The following is a 22,023-nucleotide window of genomic DNA, read 5'->3' as shown; positions in this document are numbered from 1 at the left end:
AACATTGGGCTTTCTCTTTAATTCAAAAAATAACTCAAACGTTTTCACAGCCCAAATTTCTAATGTTTAGAAAACATTTTGATACAGTGCTATTTCCTAATATATTTATAGTGTTTTACATTTTAGCTTTTATGTATTACTTTATTTGTCTTTTCTTTTTGTATTTTCATGTATTTATATATATATATTTATATAGACTTTCATGTAACTCTATAGAAATAATATAAATGGTCCCATAGTCATGAGTGACATCACTTTTGTACAATAACGAATATAATTTTAAAAATGTTTTAAAGTAGCATATTGGTAATATTTTTTTTATCTCTGATGGTATTTTGGTTGGAAATAAGTATGTTGTTCATTTCAACATAAAACAAGTTGCGCTTTCAATATTTGCATATCTGTATGGTGCTTGGTGTCAATATGTTGTTTTATAAATGATTCTCCAATTGAGTTAATCATGCTGAAAATGTTGCCAAAGACAACCATGGAATATCAATTGACACTAATTAATTAAGGTCGTTGGCTAAAATTAGATAATGTAACTTCGTAGTGCTTTGAAAATAGATTTGTAAAACACATCACTTTCTTGTTCAAATTAGGTTCTAATATGTTGTAATTAAAATGACCTCCATGGTAATTCAGATAGCCTAAAGATATACGTTTTCACTCTGCAGGTGAAATAAGGGAATGCATGGTGTAATTTCAGGGCCGTCTACCGCTGTATTACGGGAGCCATTAATAGATAACATGCATTTTGTCTACACAGGATGACAGGCTGTTTGAAATGATCAAAGGACATGGTACATTTAAAAATAGCAATGGACATGGCTTAATTAGCGTTTCCTGCACCAAATGATGTGCTACATCCTGTGAAATAGTGCACCACGGCTGCCCTTAACAGTCATTAAATTCATTTGACAAGAACCATCTATTTTTGACAGTTGTTTTATGGGTCACTGGATGGAAGAGTACATTTTGGAAACACTGCCTTTGGCTATACAAAGCCACTATTATGGTTTTCTAATGTGATTCCACCTGTAGGCCTTTATAAAAATACCTTTAACTTTCAATGTTGTGTCTTTCTCACTGGTTAAAATGCCCCCCTATATTGTTAGTCTTACTTTATATTATTTTTTATAAGCATTGCAAATGTCCTTGTTCTTTCTCAAAATTCACGAGCTACTGAGGCTCTAGACATTTTGGCAAGAGTTTCTGAAACCATTTACTCTTAGAATCTGCCTGCAAGTTACTTTGATGGAATTGAGTCAATGCAGCCAAAGAATCAATACAAATGATTTACTTCTTTGTGATCGATTGCATAACAACATCCATGTAGAAAGTCCAACACATGACTCACAGAAAGAGTTTTCACATCAGTGCTGATGCATTTCCAGCTTTTGACCAAGACGTTTAAAAGCATACAGCCCCATTCAATAAATGAATAAATTTGTAGACATGATGCATAGCTACAGCATGGTAAAGTGCAAACAAAAAACTATTCAACATACTCTCTTTGTGTTTTTTATGTGCTGTGAATCAGCTGCATCACTATTAAAATTAAAACTGCTTTAGTCGACGTCTGAAAAAACAACAACTAGCAAGATCTATATGCTAGAGTTTTTGTTATTTTTTTTTCTTCCTCTTCTTATACTTATATAGGGATGCACCGATCCGACTTTTTTGATACCGATAGCGATACCTCGGCTTTGGATATTGGCCGATACCAAATACTGATCCGATACCAGTGTTTAATTAATAAGCTGTATGCCTCACTGTGCGGAAGTGACTGGGATCATTCTTTTATGTGTAAAGAAACATCAGGCTTGATTTCAATATTGCTTTCCTACCTTTGTAAAACAAAATGTAACAAATAAATAGATAGAACATACAACTTTAGGAATTATAATTAAAGTGTAAACCTTTTTAATGCAGCAGAAATTGGTCAAAACTTAAACAGGAATTACATTTAATATATAGATTGTATATAGATTATAAACAAAGAACTGATTTGAATAGATTGGCCCAATGTATACCCAATCCAGCTACTTAAGTCATTATTGGCCCATTATCCGATCCGGTATCGGTGCATCCCTATATCCCACTGATTTCCATTAGCATATGTTGGGAACAAATGGGCACCTAATGTGTTCTCTAGTTATTTGGTTGTTCAGTGAAGTCTGATGGATATTGTTAAGAACAAAATTACAAGGTTGGTATTGACATTTTGTTTCCTGGAACGACAAGGCAGACAGCAGTTTGTAGGTCCGGGAAGTGGCAAACCTATATAATTTCAAGCCATTATGCAAAGAGAAAAAGAGAAACAAACCTTTTTTAAGTCTTTGTCTAGCACTTACAAGGTTAATGTTTGGAAGTGCAATTTTAAAATTGCAAGAAATATTCAAATTTTCAAATTTTGTAAAATGCTTGATTTACCACAACATGTTTTGATAATAGCAGCACATGGCAGATTAGTTTGAAGAGCAGGTGTTAAACAAAATGTTAACAGACCTTTTTAAATGTCTTCTTTTCATTTCACATATATTTTTTGTGTGTGGTGGGATTTCTTTTTTATGTTTTCTTCATTGCCTGAGGATGAAATTCCTTTTTCACCTTATGCCTGCAGGGCCAGCCAGTTAGTTCAGCAGGTGGGGGTTAAGTATCTTGCTTAGTTCCTCATTTATGGATGCACAGTGGTCATGCTCGGGCCCCCTCGTTTGGAATATGACCTTACAACCACTAGTCTGTGCAGCTGGAGGAAATAAATTGGTTGATTCCTGATAACCAAGTTAAAACCTTTATTTAACCAAGCAGGCTGAATGGAAAACTGTACCTTTTACAAGGTTATCCACTCTTACCAGCTACTGTATGTGTCATGTGTAAATAGAACAATTAAAAAAGAATGTTCTCTGAAACATCCTTGAAAATACAATACCAGAAGAGATTTGATGTATCTCATTCTCAAGGTACATGTTATATTTTGAAATACACCTCAAGTCAGCAATTTACATATTCATAGTATATTACGTGATACCATGCAGCCCAGCCACACAGTAGTTTGTGAAATAGTCACTGAATTGAATGTATTGATTTGTGTACATAGACACAAATTTCACAGTGTTTTCGTGATTGTCAGCACAAAATCCATTTGTATGTAATCCAAGTAATTGCAAACTGGGAAGTATAAGGAGGAGCGAACGCCATATAGGGAGGATGTCGGGCTGGATAGGTGGGTCAAAAAACACATGATTTTCACCCAGGAGACCGGCGTTCCTGTCCCATGTGAAACCACAAGTCACAGTTGATTTATTTGTCACGTAACTTCCATACTAAGTTATGGCACTTCCTGAGTTATTTTAACTCAAACCACGATCTTTTCCTAAACCTAACTTAGTAGTCTTTGCTGGTAACTTCCGTACTTAAGTTACGCCACTCAACTCAAGCCGCGATTGTTTCCTAAACCTAACTAAGTCGATCTATTCCCTAAACCCAACTGAGTAGTTTTATTTTGAAAAGACTGAAGTGGAAATCATTTCATGTGTTGATGGACATTCGTAGGAAAACACACTAAAAATATGTTGTTGAAAGTCGTGCTGAGTGTCACGAAAAAAAAAAAAAGAAAATTTGTGTCAATGTACACAAATCAAATAGATTACATTTTGTGACTATTTCATGAACTGCCGTGAAACTGTGTTGTGCCATGAGTATACATTTTCCATGTAGGTTATGAATAGAAAGATATGTAAATTGGATAAACACTTTGATGGTCCCCACAATTCCCCTATAGACTTTAGAATGTTTTGAGTCCAAATTATTATCTTTTGTAGTTAATTTTGTGTTTTAATTGAATGACCCATGCTCTTTCAATTTAATATTCAAGTATTTTGTGTACATGTAAACATGCTACCAGTTGCAGTATTTGACAAAAAAAAGAACTACTAGCCTCATAAAAAAAAAAAAAAAGCTGAAAAGGTTGCCAAGAAAGAGGCTCTCCTTCTTCAATTGGGTCTCCACCGATTACTTAGTAATAAATCTGCTGTGCAGAAGGTGATTAATCTTACTGGCAAAATAGGAGTGGTACAGGAAACTTAGTTAGACCATTATTCATGAACATAAACTTATTTTTCAACCAAGTTTGCACACCTGCTCTGAAACATCTCTGCGATTTATTAACACACACCCTTCTAAAAGTCAATGACACAAAAATGTCAAGCTCTCAAGAAAAGGCCATGCATTCCACTGTGCTCATTTTTATTCCAGCATGTGTCACATGCTGCTGTTGAGCCACCTCATTAGACCACATAAGTGGAGTGGCTGTCAAGGCTGACATAGGTATGAAGTGCACACGAGGGCAGAATTTATGCTTGTGTTGGCACCTTGTCTTCACTGTGACTGTCACCCATTTTGGCTTGTCGTGGGGTGGGGTTGGAAGAGATGCGGGTGCCATGCTGACCTGTAGGAATTGTCAAATCTTCACTGAGGCCTGTCAGTCACTTCGGGATACAATGGCAATGTCTGTATGTGTCGTAAACCATACTCCAACTGGATATGGAGCCCAGCGAGAGGATGCAATCTGATTGACTGGCAGATATTTATGTCTGGTCTCACAGCACTAACTCCCAAAGTGTTCCAGCCTATTAGCTTTAGTTAAGAGTGATTTCCTTGGAGACACGGTGGAAAAAAAAGCTGCTTTTTGGCAAGTGAGCAGGGGATGTCAAATGACTCAATTAATCAATCCCAGTGCCAAATTGACGGCATTAAGAGTATGTTGTTTTATCATAGCTCTCCTGCTGTTTCACATTACATTTACTTTCACACCTTGAAATGCAACTTGAATCCCAATTATGGAAAGAAGTAGTTCTATGCATGCACTAAGAGTCCATTAGGCCCTGCTAGGAGGTAGTCCAGAGTCATCTGAATCATCGGCATACACGTTCTGTGCTATCTTAACCAGGTTATTATAATAGACCTCCGTATATGTGTCGAAACCATTGGGTTTTTCAGTGAATTCGGAATTCTTCCAGATGCAATACATTACCTGCCACCATTACTGTATTGCATCTGGAGAAGTTCCGATACCATTTTTTCCTTCCCGATACCGATTCCAATACCTGAACTTGTGGTATCGGCCTAAACCGAGTACTGATCCGATACCAGCGTGATAAAAAAATCTATATATAGTTTGTAAAACATGAACAAATAACAAACAATGAAGAAGAATTGATTTGGGGTTAAACAAGTTGATTTTTTTTCTGGGTTAACAAATTTTGGTATCAGATCGCGCATCAACTGCCATACTCGCCGATAACCGATCCTGAATTTTGAACAGTATCAGACGCATTTCTGATACTGATATCGGAACAACTCTAATTGCATCATTTCAGACTGACTGCTCTGCAAACATGGAATCAGCAGATGCTGTTGGATAGTGAGCTTGAATGATCTGTTATCCCATCATGATATCCATTTCTCCAGTTCAATGTAAACTTTGTGCCTAATGGCATTTTAGATGAGACAGAACAGAAAAGCAAAATTGTAGCAAAACAGAAGACTACACTTGCCAAGCATATTTTGCTATTATGCATTCAAGCTATTCAACATCAACATATAGTAATCTTGGATGGAATAGCAGCCTGCCCTCTTGGGTTTTTTTTCAGCTAAGTTTCCTGTAGAAGAATATACTGCATACCCACAACTTAAGATGGTTATAGATAAATTCAATAATCTCCTGCTGAAGTGGCTTACTGTATTAGTCATTTTTCAGCATGCAATTGTAATACACTACGGACTCCTGCTCTAAACAATGATTATTCTACATGAGTCATGAGCAGCATCAGACAGCTTAATCCATCACGGAGTTCAAGCAACCACTCTCTTCTTCTAGTTTCTGCTGGCCTTGATGAATCTATATACCGCCTTTTCGCAGGAGCCTCATAACTTACTGCCTTTAATGTTCAATTCTCACTTTACGGGCCTTGTTCTTCTCTTATTTTCATAGCCTTTGGTGTAAAGAATGTACTCTTAATATGGAGCATTCAACGGCGATAAGTCATTGTTTTGGATATTGTGGAAGCTCGGGCTGTTCCTCACAACACAGATTCACAGCTCGAGCAAGACAATTACTTTTATCGCTCCATCACTTTTCGTGCCAGGATCCCATCCAATCCAACTGTTATGCAATCTGTAAACTTGTATAATAATCTCGTTGTGTAATAATCATTGTCATACACTGCTGCTGTCAAATGCTCTCTACAGATAGACGGATGGATAGATAGATATAATCTCTGTTTCTGTCATCTCTGCTGTAACTTGCAACTTGTAAAATGTATTTCCTATGCAGGGTTTGCATATGTTTCCACCCACATTCTTCACTTTGCCCCCGCAGTTCAAACACATGCAGGTTAGCTTGATTGCAGACACTAAATTTCACATACTGTAGCTATGGATGTTTGACTGTTGTGTGCTTCACCGTGTGTTTTCACCATGTGGGCTCTACCCATGTTCCATCCCTGCACAGAATAAGTGAGTTAAAGGGTGCTTTCACATCAGGGACCTGAGACCGGATCAAAGTACACTTGACCCCAAAGTCCAGTTCGTTTGATTAGTGTGAACGCTCCATACCGTACTTGGGCACGGTTCGTCAATCCGTACTTGAGTCCACTTGAAAGATGGTCTGGAGTACGGTTCATGTGTACTCAGGTACAGTTCGCATCAGGTGTTGTACTCGGGCACAGCACGAATCAATCGTACCTAATATGAAAACACCCTTAGAGAGCAGATGGAAAGAAAAAAGAGATGGCACCACCGTACCAAATGAAATGATGTATCACTTGGAAATACTGTTAAGAGAAATGTATAAGCAAAGGCTGTTCTATGTTCATCATTCTTCAGAGTTTGACACTTAACTGAATTGTGTAAAACTGGTAATGCCCTGTGCTATGGCTATGAGCCCTTATTGCCAGCCCAAGAGAAAAATCCATTTCAAATATCAGTTATGGTCTTGCAGACTGACAGGTCTAAATATCACAAGCTGCCAGAGGTCTTTTAGACTTCTAAATATGATATGCCACTCACAGTGTAGTGGATGAACAATAGTGCTCGCCGCACTGCACTCCAAAGCTTTGCCAAAATATTGAAAAGAAGTAAAAGTGTATGGCACAAAGAGATAAGATTACTGTTTCATCTCATGGTAGATCCAACCTGTCTGTTTCCAATGTGATCTCATCCATATTTGTCATATTTTGCATCTATTTTATGTAGTATCTTGATGCAGAAGGATCGTGCGTAGTTAACATTGTGGAACAGTGGAGGTTAATGTTGTAACACATGGTCAACGTTGTGAAACGGTGGCCTTTAGGTTTAAGCAACAAAACCACTTGGTTAGGGTTAGAAAAAACATCATTTAGCTTACGTACATTTGTAATGTAACGTAAGCTACAGACGTACCGTCATGTGACTCAGTGGCGTCTTTAGTGAATTTTTATTGACGACGTTATGTCACGTGACGTCCGTTGTCAGTGAAAACTCAACTCAACTCGGTTTCACGTGGAACATGAACGCCGGTCCCCTGAGCAGTTACATTTTTTTTTTCTTGCTCTTAATATACCACGTCCAATGCTCTGAGCATCTAATGATGACGTGGATGGGTTTACATTTGAGTTAATTGAAAGCCTGGTGGGTCTCATACAGTACACTACAGTACAGTGCACTAAAGGGTGCCTTGTTCGTTGGAACCAAGCCCCCAAGAAGAGCGTACTACAACTTCCGTGTCTGTCACGTGATGCCATTGGGCCCAAAAAGACTATTTCCCATAGATTTACATTGGGAAAGAGACGTCTGTAAATCAGCAGATCATTTTTTTGAGGTAAATGAACCCAGTATGAACACTTAAATAGCCCTTGTTTAAATCATTAGGTCCTAAACGTTGTAAAATGCACTAATAGCCAAATCCAGAGTTAATTTCCCTGCTCCATTTATGTGAATGAGACCCAGACCGAGGGCTGGAATGGCGGAAAGGTTAAAGGTTAAAGGAAACGCTACTGCGCCTGCTCTATTGCCAGAAGATCTGGGTACTCTCTCGCTTCATGCGCCACTGACCAACTCTCATAGGAATAAACGGGAGCCCGTCTACAATGCTGTATGCAGTTCTCTTTATACATCCATAGTCGGTATCAAGACGCCGAGGGCCACTGCCCAAGCATCAGTATTTGACGCCCTGGGAGTGAGACCATGCTGCTGTGTCGTACCGGCCAAATAATCTCCCTGTCTCATCTGGATACTTTCCCTTAAGGTCGCTCCTTTGTCTCCATTGAGGCTTTCATACAAACCTAATAGCTATCCATGACAATAGATTTGTGGATAAGCAGCTGAATGGTCTAATGAGGGCCTCTTAGGGCCCTTTAGTCCTGAAGGACTCACCAGAAGGTTCCCTCCTACAGAGCACTGAGATAGACACATAGCCCCAGCGTCAGGCACATGGGTGTGAAGTGGCCTCTCGCATCCATTCATCTTGCCCACAACACTGAGGCTTTTTCCTACTCATTAGAGCTCCACTTACGCTCTAATGAGGAAGCAGGAGGGGTGTTGGCCATGGGGCGGAGACACACAGCGGTCATTTTATTTTTGTTTGAAGGTGACCACGGTATTTAATGGAGGCGCGCCACATGCATGTGATCTGTCTCCCCTGAGTTGTTAAACTCTTCATCGCTTTGTCTCTTTAAACTTATTGTCTCCTTGTCTCTCTCTCTCTCTCTGTCTCCCTCCTTCTTTCTGTCATTCACTCTACTTGCGCTCCCGTGTCTCCTTCACCAGTGCCGAGGTGCACGTTGAAGCTCTTCCTATCGTGAATAATGTGCATCAACTGCAGAGGTCAAATGGAATGGGTTTTGCGAGATAATGACTGGAGTGATGGTACCTGGGCGCCACCAGATTGTGGAGTGTCTGAGCTTGTCATAAAACGACAGGGGAGGAGGACGCTGGATGCTCACTGTGTCCTTTAAGCATTATGAATGTCAGAAAAGGCAATGTCAAACTGATCCCGTTTTCATCCCACCTCTTCTCCAGCTCCACTCCACTTCTCCATTCGACACCAACAATCTCTTTGTCATTTTTTGGTTTCATCCAAGCAGAAAAAAAAAACCTCAGTTCATCCATAGGTCACACATCCATGTGCAGCATTTACAAACTCTGTCTCTGACCGAGCGATAGCCATATCGGACAGCTTTGTGTCATCATCCAACATCACATGCAGCTCAAACCTCATATTTATTGCATCTGTCTCCTTGTCATTGAATGACTTTGATGCCTCTCTCCTGCATTTCAAAGTCGAGGTTCGCTCCCTCGTTGTCTCGGCCCCCTCGGTATCTTCTTCAGATTTACAGCTCCATTGACTGTTTCCCTGCCTCCCCATCTTCCGCCACATTTAAAACCCAAGGCAACGTCACAAGTTAAGGGAATCGGGGGCATCACTCTGCTGTCTCCCTCCACTTTGCTGCTCTAAACACTGAGTTTCAGCTCAAATTGCATCCTATTAAAAGTCAATGAGCCGTTGTCACATTATTACAGGCCCTGGACTTGACAGCTCACAAAATGATCTATTAAAACCCATGAGTCACTGTGATGTGTTTGTAGCTAGCGAACAACATTAAAATTGATATTTGGGACACAGGATATCACCTGTCATTGGGAGAGTGGGACCATCATTGAATAATAATTAGATGGAAAAGCAAATGAATAAGGGAAAAGAGAGGAGACTTTAAATGCGATGCCATTTTTTATTCAGACAGCTGTATGTGAACTGTGACTTTGCAGACAAGTAGAACAACTTGGGAGAGAAGCAAGTTGAAAACAAAGGCGCTGTATGACAGGGCCTCTGTCTTTTCCAGCACCCTGGAAAACATCACCTAGCTCAGAGTTCTACTCTTTTCACAGAGCGTCACTGCTGCTGGGTCCGGAATTGTATGCTATGCACTACATACTCGATAGATGTACAATCGTTCAACATACTTTTGTGTGAATAATCAGTAGTATGTATCTTTTCTAGGACTGTCAATCAAATCAAATAAAAACATATTTTTTTATCTTTTCAAAATGTACCTTAAAGTGAGACTTGTCAAGTATTTAATACTCTTATCAACATAAGAGTGGACAAATATGCTTGCTTTACGCAAATATATGTATATATTTATTAATCAAAATCAATAAACAACACAAACCAATGACAAATATTATCAAAAAACCCTCACAGGTACTGCATCTAGCATAAAAAAATACACAAATCATAACATGGCAAACTGCAGCCCAACAGGCAACAACAGATGTCAGTGTGCTGACTTGACTATGACTTGTCCCAAACTGCATTTGATTATCATAAAGTGGGCATATCTCTAAAGGGGAGACTCGTGGGTACCCATAGAACCCATTTTCATTCACATATCTTGAGGTCAGAGGTCAAGGGACCCCTTTGAAAATAGCCATGACAGTTTTTCCCCGCCAAATATTGATGTAACTTTGGAACATTATTTAGCCTCCTTCTCGCTCTACTTTTTGGTCCTCTCATGTTGGACTGAGGGCAGACTGGACGCTACAGTGACTCACTATCACCTCTTGAGGTACAAGTGGTATTACAAGCAATCCGGTCTCACGGGAAGGCGTATAAATACCACAAAATTACATAGAAATTCCCCCTCGTCATTTGAACACCGCTTTTCACGTGTCGTTTGTTTGCCACGTAAATGTCCGCAGTTAGGTTTAGGCAAGAAAACCACTTAGTTTGTGTAAGGATAAAAGGTCAGGGGTGGGCTTAAGATAAGTATGTAAACTAAGTAAAACATGTACGGAAAACAACTGCGGAAAACATGTCACAAACGTCAATAAAAAAACGTGAAAAACGTCAAACTTCTGGTGTTTGTTGGACCCATACACCTTCTTTGTCCGTCTTCGCATTTTATACTACGTCAACTCTTACCGTACCAATTATACGCGGATGTGTTTACATTGCAGTCAGTACAGGATACATTACGTACAAATGACATGCGAAATCAATGAAGGGGTACTTATTGCAGGCTAAACGCCTTGCGCATTATAATGGCATTTATATGCCTTTTAGCACGAACGGGCTGTTGCAAGACAGGATGGGCCAGGGCTAGCTGGTTAGCATACTCATTTCAGTAATTATCTCTGCAACACAATACACAGACGTCTTTGATATAACGTCTACACTGTAACCTCTTCATATTCTGTTGATAAAGTTAGTTCAGTTTTTAAAATGTTTTAAACAAAACTTATAGCCAGCTCATACATATTGCCTTTAACCTATTATGTTTAGTCAATTAAACCTTCATTTAAACAACACAAACATTTGCAGCTGTGAAATGAGGTAATTATTTGAAAATGTCAATAGCTCAAAATCGTTTAATGTGAGGACAGAAAATTACTCACTCTAAGATGATGTTTACCAACTCTGGTTTGTGGTACAACAAAATGATAAAGTGCAGTTTTCTTTCTCTGTTCAGCACCCTCATTCATAGATGTTTGGAAGACAATTTATGTTTCAGTCTACAGTTAAATTTGTACCTTTCCTCAGGCAGAGAAATGTACATTGCCATGCCTTATTTGTGCAAATACAGTGTATCTTCAGCATCTAAATTAGAGAAATGGGGCAGAGCTTTACTGCAGCCCGTCTTTGCAGTCGAGGTGAGGTGTTGATTTACATAAGAATCATACCTCTTGCTGCTTTGTGGATTGAACCGCTTTAATAATGTATATTGTTGGATCTATTCACCGAAATGATGTATGTGGGTTCTCTTTTTGCAGGAAAGGTCAATGTTAGATTCATAGAATTGTGTTTTGATTCTGTTGTAATAAATCTGTTCCCTCATCAAGGTCTTCACTAGCTTTGCCCTCTTATCCTCACTGCCTCCGGTGCTAGAGCCTTACAGAAGTGGCGGCTCCCTTAGTTCAGATGCTTCAACCGTGTATCCTACGTAATGGCATTCCTATACAACTAAACTGCTTTCTCAATTACTTCTTGAAGGAAATATATTTTCTCCTGGATTACGCTCGTGGTTTTAAATATGTGGTTGTGAATTAAAACAAAACAAAACTAATGAGTACTAGGATTGTCAAAGTTAATGCGATAACGCATTAACGCCCCGATTTTTTGTAATGCATTAATGCAACTTGCGTTTTTAGGTTGTAGCAGGCTCAGTTTTAAAGCTAGAGTGAAGATACTGGCATCATATGAAACCAAAACCTAAGGAATCCATTGTTATCAACCATGTCGTACCAGCTTGTCCTGAAGGATGTTAAATAATGCTCCAAACATACGCTCAATTTTGGTGAGGAAAAAGTGGCATAGCCATTTTCAAAGGGGTCCCTTGACCTCTGACCTCAATGTATGTGAATGAAAATGGGTTCTATGGGTACCCAAGAGTGGTGTCATGCCATTGTTCCGACGCCTCTTTTTTTCCGAAACCCCAATTGTCCAAAAAATGTCCCGACAGCCCGTTTTCCCAAACAGAAGCACATGGCTAAATATTATGCAAAATGACATCATCGGACCTTCCCGGTGCAATATTCTTTTTCCTACCATAGTAAATGCATGACCCGCCCTACTCTGCCTTTGGTTGGCTTACCCTGATATTCTTACCCTGAATCTAACTAATCTCCCTCCTCATGCCTAAACCTAACCAACCCAACCAACAAAGGCATTCAAGGCCACGAGACCGGGAAGGTCCAATGATGTTATTCTGCATATTAATTAGCCATGTGCTTCTGTTTGTTGCACGGAGAGTGTGTATTTTTGGAGCAATGGGCTTTCAGAACAATGGGCTGTCCGACATTAATTAAAATAAGTGAACGCTGACTGTTGGTTTCACAAGGGATACGAACATCAGTCTCCTGTGTGCTGTTTGTTTGATCTGTCCATCCACCCCGACATCCTCATATGCGGGCTTCCGCGGACTATGATTAGAAATGTATTTGTGATACGTCAAAAACAAATCGGCAGAAAATAAGTTTCCCTCAAAACGTAATTGACAATACAGTTTCGTTGTGTGGGGACGTAATTTTTTAGGAGACCAGGCGGGATCTTCACACTTGATTGCTCCAGTCTCCCATGACGGTAACCCAGGGCCCCAGTGGGATAGCTGACCTTGTGGACAGGTTCAGGGTTTTGCCAAGGATGCCTCTCTCATGTTCCTTATTTAAACCGCTTTGCTAAAGTGGGAAGCTGAGACAGATGAGCATCCTGAGTGAACATGCTGCAGGGACCCTGGGTGACAGCAGGGATTTCCATCATTTAGCTTTATGCCTTCACTACTATGCCTCCCCCAACACCCCATCCTTCCCACCCCTACTGGCTTGTGATTAAACAATCACACTTACTGTTAGCATGAGATTTACAGTTAAAATGCCTATATACACTTACAGTATCATTCAAATCTGCATGTGTGCAGACTGAGAATTCCCAATCGTGTATACTGCAATATGGCAGTAGGACATAGACACAGTGTTGTCTTGAATTCATTAATACGTAATAATATTGCATGAAAACACAGTGATTCACATAATGGCACACCGTCTGCTTCTGTCCAGTCATATTTACAGTAGTGTGTTACAAATTAAGTTATATGAATAATGAGCTGTAGATGTTGTTAGTGTCATTGCACCCTCGGGTGCACAGGGGGATAGGTGCTGTCTGTCACAGTGGTGAGTGACGGGCACACATGGCACGGGAACGCAGCAATGCCAAGCAGGAAGCTGCCATCCTGACCTTCCTAGCAATTAGCATGGTCACAGAATTGCTTGTGTGCTTGCAGTTGTTTATTCAGAGGAACTTGTTGTTTTTTCCTGGCAGATATAGACTGTATGATGCTTGAAACAAATTCAATTATTTTTGACACTCAAGAAAAGAAATACAAAAAGATAAATAATTGCGTGCACAAACACAAGTCAAATAAAATCGTGGTAGAGTAACCAGAAAAAGTATCCATGCGTTTAGCAGCCTCTATCTGTGTGACACATGTACCTGTCGTCCGTGGCTGAAATTCCCTCATCGCAACTCGCTACACACAATTATGGCCTTCTCGGAGGCGTGAAAGGAGCTGTCAGGAATAATATTGTCTTTTGAGGTTGTTGTAAAAGAAAGCTTTTAAGCCGTTTTCTATTGGCCAGTTTACAGCTATTCTCACCCAACAATGGGACAGTTGCAGTTTGAGCTGTCCAGGTTGTGATGATTTTCATTTTTATCACACCGTCACACAATTATTGGATCCAAATTGCGTTGGATGAGTCTTGTACCCACCAGGTCTTTTTTGTGTGCGGTGCTTTGACTATTAGAAGATGCATCCACACACTTAAGGACTCTACACACCGGCAGAGGCTTTTTTTTCTGCATAATTTGCCCGTCAATATATTTTTTCGATCTGTTGTTTTTGTCATGAATACTTTCACACAACAAATATTGTGCAGCCAAAAAGCAACATGCTTTTTTAGGTTGATTTTTCGGAGCTTTCGCACTGTGAAGTTGTGTGGTACGAGTGCCATATATAATTTTTTCATGATGCTCAGCACGACTTTCACCAATATATTTTAGTGTCAATTTCCACTCCAGTCTTTTCAAAATAAAACTACTTAGTTAGGTGTAGGAATAGATTGACTTTGTTAGGTTTAGGGAACAAAACTACTTAGTAAGGTTTAGGAAAAGATTGCGGTTTGGGTTTAAATAACAGCGTAAGTGGCGTAATTTAAGTACGGAAGTTACTTGACAAATAAATCAAGGTTGGCTTGTGGTTTCACACGGGACATGAACGTTGGTCTCCTGGGCGAAAATCCTGTGTTTTTTGACCCAACCATTCAATCTGACCTCCTCCCTACGCGTCATTCGCCCCTGTTTATACTTGCCAGTTCACATTACGTGGATTACATATGAATTGCTTTCGTTCTGACCATCACAAAAAAAGGGAAATTTGTGTCTATGTACACAAATCAATACATTAGATATCGTGACTATTTCATGTATTGCTGTGCGACTGGGCTGGAAACACCAACACAGAGGCTTCGTCGTCCGAACCAAGATGGCAAACTTTATTACTCCTTTCAAAGGCAGCGCAGACCAGATCCACTCCTTCTGTTCTTCCCTTTCACAATAAAAGCCCTAGACAGTATTCGCTGGTAAGTATTTCACATTTTCGTGTTGTTTATTCGTCACATCCCTGGTGGCCTTTAGACCTATGTAGTGTTTCACTTTATTTCAAGCTTTTCAGTCTAACCAACCTTTATCACAGCATACATCCTGTATGTTGTGCCTTAAAATGACCATAAGACATACTTGATTTAGTCATAGTAAATTACTAAAAGCAGTATACACTGTAAGTATATATTGCTTAGATCACCCTTGTTTTATGATATAATACCATTTGCTGCATGGAAGTAAACTCAGCTCATGGAGGCCAGAACAGAAAGCATTTCACAGCCCACAGTTTGACACTTAGTGGGCATCAGTTTGCTCATCATTTCTGCTTGGTTCCCGAAGGATATCTTGTTTCTTGTAGAGCATTACTGTTCCAGACATATGGTGCATTGCGAGGCTAAACTTTTTCAGCCCTGGCTCTGCATGTTTTAGTTTTGAGAGATAGAGAGAAAGAGAGAGTCCTTAGAGAGGTAAAGCTGCAAGCAGCTATTAAGTAGCCATTTTGCAATCAACATAATAGACCCATTACTTCATTAATAAAATGTAAATTATCATTGACTGTGCCAGCTTCATTGGCAAATACCGATGAACATGTAAGTGAATTGTTACTAGTTAGAATTGATGGGCTTCATGACGCCACCTGTGTTGTGAGAGTTAACAAAACATTAATTTGATTTGTACCAAAGTGAGTCTGAGTCTGTGACTGTGTGTAGGTGTGTGTGTGTGTGTGTGTGTGTGCACACTCGAGGGAGAGTTGTGTCTGATGGTTGCGAGGCTACATGGGAAGTTAAGATGTCTGGATGGCTTTCATATGACTTATTGATCTGTCTTCTGTGGTGGTTGACAGAGGACTTTACCTTGGCTTATCTGAGGATCAGTTATCTGTTCTACAATCGGTAAAAAAGGTATAAAACAGGTACTGGTAAGCTTAGATGTATTGTGCAGACATGAGTGTACTGTTGTTGACAAATAATGTAGTGCATATATTGTAATTATTTAATAGTTTTCATTGCATGATTTAACCCACCTGATGAATGGGTTTTATTGCAGGTGTATATACATTATGTAATTATTTTAACTCTTTGACGCCACTCCAAACATGTAACAAATGCTCACAGACTACTTGAACAGTAGTGGAAATAATTTGATCCCTGAACAGATACAGGTGTCTGCTAACAATTTATCAAGTTTTCTAGAGCCAAACCCAAACGTGAAAGGCACAATTTTATTAAACGAACAGGGGGTGCATTTTACTAAAATTCTGCCTCCCTAGGACGGTTTGGACACATTGTTCCGGGATTAAAAAAACATCATAAAATTTCTTTGAGAAAAAGAAGACGTGTAAAATGATTATATTGTGATTATAATTAATTCAAAAAAGGGTTTCTGACTGGCTGCCACTTGAGTAAACATTCACTTGGTGACTTCACAGTGGGTGTTATTTAATTAGGAAAAGCTTTTATCTTGTTTTTGTCTGCTTTTTGTTGATTTGTAACAAGATAGGAACTATAAACAAAACTGTACCAAATTTCCCAGGAAGAGAAGACAACACTAGCATCAACTGATTTCCAACAATATGTTTTTTGAATGTGGCATGACTAAAACAGCATGGTAGAAAAAAAATAAACAAAAAGCCAAACATTTACTTACATGTTGTATTTCAAAACAGTGAATACAATTTGAGGAATAGTCAGTTCTCCACTTTGAGGTTGAAAGTGAAGATGATGTGGATGATTATGAGCATGGTGAATGTCATAGGCATAGCTGTCTAACTTGCTAAAGAGGCACTGTCCTAACTGTTCTCCTGTCCCAACCGACCCCACTCTCCCCTACATCCTAACCAAAATTCATTTCATAGTTTTGACAGGATGTTCACATACACTGTTTGTTGCTATACCTACAAAAAATATTGCATGTAATTTGTATATATATCCCACAAAATAAATTTGTATATAATCCACAAAATTATGAACCAGGAAGTATAAAGAGCAACAAATACAGCGTAGAGAAAGAGGTAGATGGGTGTGTTAAAAAACACCAGACTCTCGCTCAGGAGACTGGTGTACATACCCCATGTGAAACCAGAAGTCAAAGTTGATTTGCCACATAACTTCTGAACCTAAGTAGTTTAGTTGCCTAAACTTAACTAAGTAGTTTGGTTGCCTAAACCTAACCACATAGTTGTATTGCCTAAATCTAACTAAGTACTTTCATTGCCTAAGCATAAACAAGTAGTTTTATTGCCTAAACCTAACTAATTAGTTTAATAACCTAAACATAACCAAGTAGTTTTGTTGCCTATACCTAACTAAGTAGTCTTGTTGCCTGAACCTAGCAAAGTAGTTTTGTTGCCTGAAACTTACTATGTAGTTTTATTGCCTAAACCTAACTAAGTAGTTTTATTTCCTAAACCTAATTAAGTACTGTTGTTGCCTAAACCTAACCAAGTAGTTTTATGGCCTATACCAACAGAAGTTTTTTTTTTAAAGAACAGAGTGGAAGTTGACGTGTGCATCACATGTTGCTGGACATTCGTAGGAAAACACAGAAAATGAGGAATACGTTTTTGTAAGATATCCTAAGAACCGTCTTCATGAGGATACATCAGTTTTGAAGCTGAGTCTGTGTGATATCTCTTTAACCAGCGAGACAACACAGCAAAGGAGAGAAACCACAGGTAGTGTTTCCGGAAGTGTGATTTGCAATATAGATAGTGAGCATAGTGATTTTCATTTAGCTAATTTTCACTAAGTAGAGCACGCGTTCCAATTCACCAGATGTGCACAGGAAATAAAACGCTAGAGACACATGCACCGTACGCCTTCTTTGATCTCATAAACCTGGCAGATGTGATTCATCCATGCCTGTTTACAGCCGTGCATTAATTTCCCCTCCCGTCCCTAACACAGTTTAGCCCAATTAACACAGTAGCTCTTTTACTAACAGTGTGAGGGGGAGATGTGCATGTGTCAGAGCTGCAGTTGGCTGCAGCCAAGTGCCGAACTAGATTCCAAAATGGAGGGACTGCTGTGAATACCAATGCTTCCTACTTCCCCTCACTCAAGACGAGCGATAGGTTGTGCTCTCTCTTTCTCTCTCTCTCTCTCTCGCTTTCTTTTCCTCAGACTGCCGTGATTCTTTCATTCCTCTATATAATACAACAGCTCAAAGGAGGAGATGGGAAAAATACCCCATTAAGGCATGCAGGAGTGCACGATTAGAGGAATAATTGAGATGCATAATGGAGGTAGTGAGATTAGATGAATTTGTTGAATTTTTGAAAATCACTACCATCTTCCATTCAGTCTTGTGCACTTTCAGAGAAACCATAAGCGTAATTCTCTACAATTTTCTTCCTCTCTACAGCTATTGCTCTTCCTCTTAAGGATCTTAAACAAGAATAGGTGTCCTTAGGGATAGTTGGGTCATTCCAGTTTATGGCAATGTTTCCACTTGATGAACCATGCTTCCAGGCACAGGAACTTCAAAATGCTTGGCATCAGGGCAACAGCAGTGTATTAATAATCAGAGAGATGTATGCTGCTGGGCCTTTGCTTAAACGAGCCCTGCTTGTCATTTGAATGAATGGATGGAATCACACTGATCTTCTGCAGCTTTTATCATTGTATCCAATGCCATATAAATCCCAAATATGCCTATACTCTGATCTGTAGATCCTGACATCCATCTCACAGCTAGTACCCCCCCTCCCCACCAACCCAGCTGACTTTATGACTCAACATTTCTAGTGAGATGTGAAAATGTCGAAAGGGAAATGGCCGCAGGATAGACAATGTGGCTCCTTTGACTGTCCTACCTGCCACTCACTAGCAATGGGAGGGGACATATAGGCGGTGAAATGACAGCAGAATTATACATGTGACACCAAAGTTAATGAAGACTGATTAGTGCAAGGTTTAACCGTAGCCACGGGGGAACAATGTTGAAAGATGATCAAACCAGTGTCTATCTAATCAGTTAAAATGCCCTTGGTTCAGTCAAAGACGGCAGCGGGCAGCCTTGGAGAGGGACTGGCATTGGTTGGCCTCTGCTTCAAACAGAAGGTAAAGTCATACAGTACAGGATGAGTACAGTGGAACAGTTCTTAATTTCATCAGCCTTATGGAGCTCTGTTCAGTTCAGTCACAGCTGTTTTGCGCCATGCCTTTGCTGTCTGTGCTTACTTGATATGACAATGTTTTTAGAGCTGATAGAGTAACAAGAATAGTCGACAGCCATGCTAGCAGCTCTGTGAGACTGCACTTAATGACACTCGAGCTTTGAGCTAAATACCAACATCAGGATGATAACATGCTGATGTTTAGCATGCCTATTGTTTACCATGTTCACCATCTTAGTTTGGTAAATTAACATGCTAACATTTGCTAACGATAATTTACAGCGAGCCGGTCATTATTGCGAAATGAACCCCCGACAAGGTGATCCCTCTTACTAAAGAAATCAATAATTTGACAGAAAATATTGATTTAAAAATGATTTTATTGACTTGAAAATAATTTTATTGCTTCCACAAAAAAAATAATCCCCTTGCCATGTACGGAGATCAGAACCATGTCCATAGCATAGTACTCTGTTATTCAAGAAATAACAGAATGTAGAATGCTAAAACTGATCAATCACAATCAAGTATTCAACAAAGCAGTGTAATATTGGGATAATGTACAGCTAGCCAGTCATTGTTGTGAAAGAATCCCCAACAGAGCGATGCTGGGCGGAGGGGTCTCTCATCGCCCTGAAGGGGATTCTTTCACAACAATGACTGGCTAGCTGTACATTATCCCACTTATTACACAGCTACTTACTTAAGAATTCAATATTTTGATGCAAAAAAAAGGTCCGCCAGAGTCCGACATCAGAGCAGCGCCCATAGCAACGGCCTGTTATACATAGCAACGTTTTTTTATACAGAAATTACAGACTGCAGAACGCCGTGATTGACCAATGAGAATTGAACACAGCTGTGTGATACAGAGATTTTTCATGTTCTGTTCCACTCATTATTACCTAAACAAATATAAGAAAAATAAACAATGTACCACACGTCTGAATTCAACACTGATTTGCCAATCAATGTGTTGTTGTCAAGGCTGTTGCTATGACGCTTGCGGCTCTTCCTCTTTCATGCCAAAGAGAAAGTCGGTGTAAGGGGGTTTACACTTTCCTTCGTAAAGTACCCGGCAATGAAAATGCTGCGTTTTGCAGACACTGCCCGAATACATTTTCAATTTGGAAATTTCAATATAATAGATTATATTTAGACTGCCAGATAGCAATAGGCCTATACAGTATCTGGCAGAGAATGTGTCACAGCCTGCACTTGGCCACACTGACAAATACCTTGTGTTTAGTTTTAAAAGGTATCTGACAATCAATAAATATGTTATGTTACACCAAAGAAATCCTTCTGTTTACTAGTATTATTATAAACTTTTCAATGAAACGTTTTGTAAATAAATGTTTTGTGGATATTTTTTCATCTGTTGAGACACAGTCCATGGTGCTGAAATAACTGTTCCCAATCCTGATGGTGCGTGAGCGCATTGGCTACATGTGCATGCATGAACGTGCGGTACACACAAGGGTCACGGTTTTGAGGTTTGAATTTGGTTACGCTATTGTATATATCATGGAAATCCATCCAGTAGTTGAGATATTTCACTCAAAACCACAACTCATAGTGGCACTAGATGAGAAGTCAGGGAATTACTAAAGTCATTAGGTTTCATCCTCTGGGAACCATGAATGTCTACCAAATGTATCATCCATAGATGTTGAGACATTTCACCAGATAAGTTATCAACATTTTCAGTATTCTTTCGATGTACTCTATATTCTTTTTAAACTTGAAGTTAATTCGAAAGTCATAGAAAATGACCAACAGTTACTGTAGCTTTTAGACCCAAAGTGAAAAGATGATTATGGAAATGCACGGTGCAGTCATTAAGTATTTCGACAGTTACATCATTACTGTTTTTGCCTATTCAAGCACATTAAGACTTGACATCAAGCAATGACTGTGAAGATAGATTGCTCACCTTCAGTATTGAGGGTGTTTGAGGTGAACAGCAACTAAAGCTCATTTGATGCATTGTCCCCCCAACTTCAGGATAATTCAGTAGAACAATGATCCAACCTAAGAGTCTTTTTAATGGCCTGACATTATCTGGGCAAAATCAGGCACCTGACCTCAATCCATCTGAACAGATGTTTTATTGGCTGAAGACCACTCTGAAGGTAGAAAGCCTCCAAAATGGATGTAAACAACTCTAATACTGAGCATACATGAATTAAAATAATTTCAAATCTGATGTACAGAGCCAACACAGCAAAAAAGTGTTAATGTCCAAACATGTATGGACTGCCTTGTGTAGGATATTTTTACTATATATTTAATCGTCATTCATCACAAATTAATCACACATTTTTTATCTGTTCCAAATGTACCTTAAAGAGAGATTTGTCAAGTATTTAATACTCTTATCAACATGGGAGTGGGCAATATGCTTGCTTTATGCAAATGCATGTATATATTTATTATTGGAAATCAAAACAATGACAAATACTGTCCAGAAACCCTCATAGGTACTGCATTTAGCATAATAAAATATGCTGAAATCATAACATGGAAACTGAAGCCCAACAGCCAACAACAGCTGTCAGTGTGTCAGTGTGCTGACTTGACTATGACTTTCCCAAAACTGCATGTGATTATCATAAAGTGGGCATGTCTGTAAAGGAGAGACTCGTGGGTACCCATAGAACCAATTATCATTCACATATCTTGAGGTCAGAGGTCAAGGGACCCCTTT

The 22,023-nt window shown here is 39.3% G+C and overlaps 1 protein-coding gene and 1 long non-coding RNA gene across 4 annotated transcripts in view; one reads left to right on the top strand and one right to left on the bottom strand.

Annotated features, from left to right (window-relative positions):
- The window catches only part of igsf21a (immunoglobin superfamily, member 21a), a 237,776-nt gene that overhangs the window by 32,015 nt on the left and 183,738 nt on the right, over nt 1-22,023 (top strand). The window lies entirely within an intron of this gene.
- Nucleotides 5,062-20,638, bottom strand: LOC119488803. The gene is made up of 3 exons (XR_005207033.1): nt 20,627-20,638; nt 5,606-5,615; nt 5,062-5,171 (listed from the first exon to the last, which is right to left on the bottom strand). It is a non-coding gene; the product is annotated as an uncharacterized LOC119488803 (long non-coding RNA).

Source organism: Sebastes umbrosus, chromosome 1 (assembly GCF_015220745.1).
Source record: "Sebastes umbrosus isolate fSebUmb1 chromosome 1, fSebUmb1.pri, whole genome shotgun sequence".
NCBI lineage: Eukaryota > Metazoa > Chordata > Actinopteri > Perciformes > Sebastidae > Sebastes > Sebastes umbrosus.
This window is presented reverse-complemented; position numbering and strand designations above follow the sequence as displayed.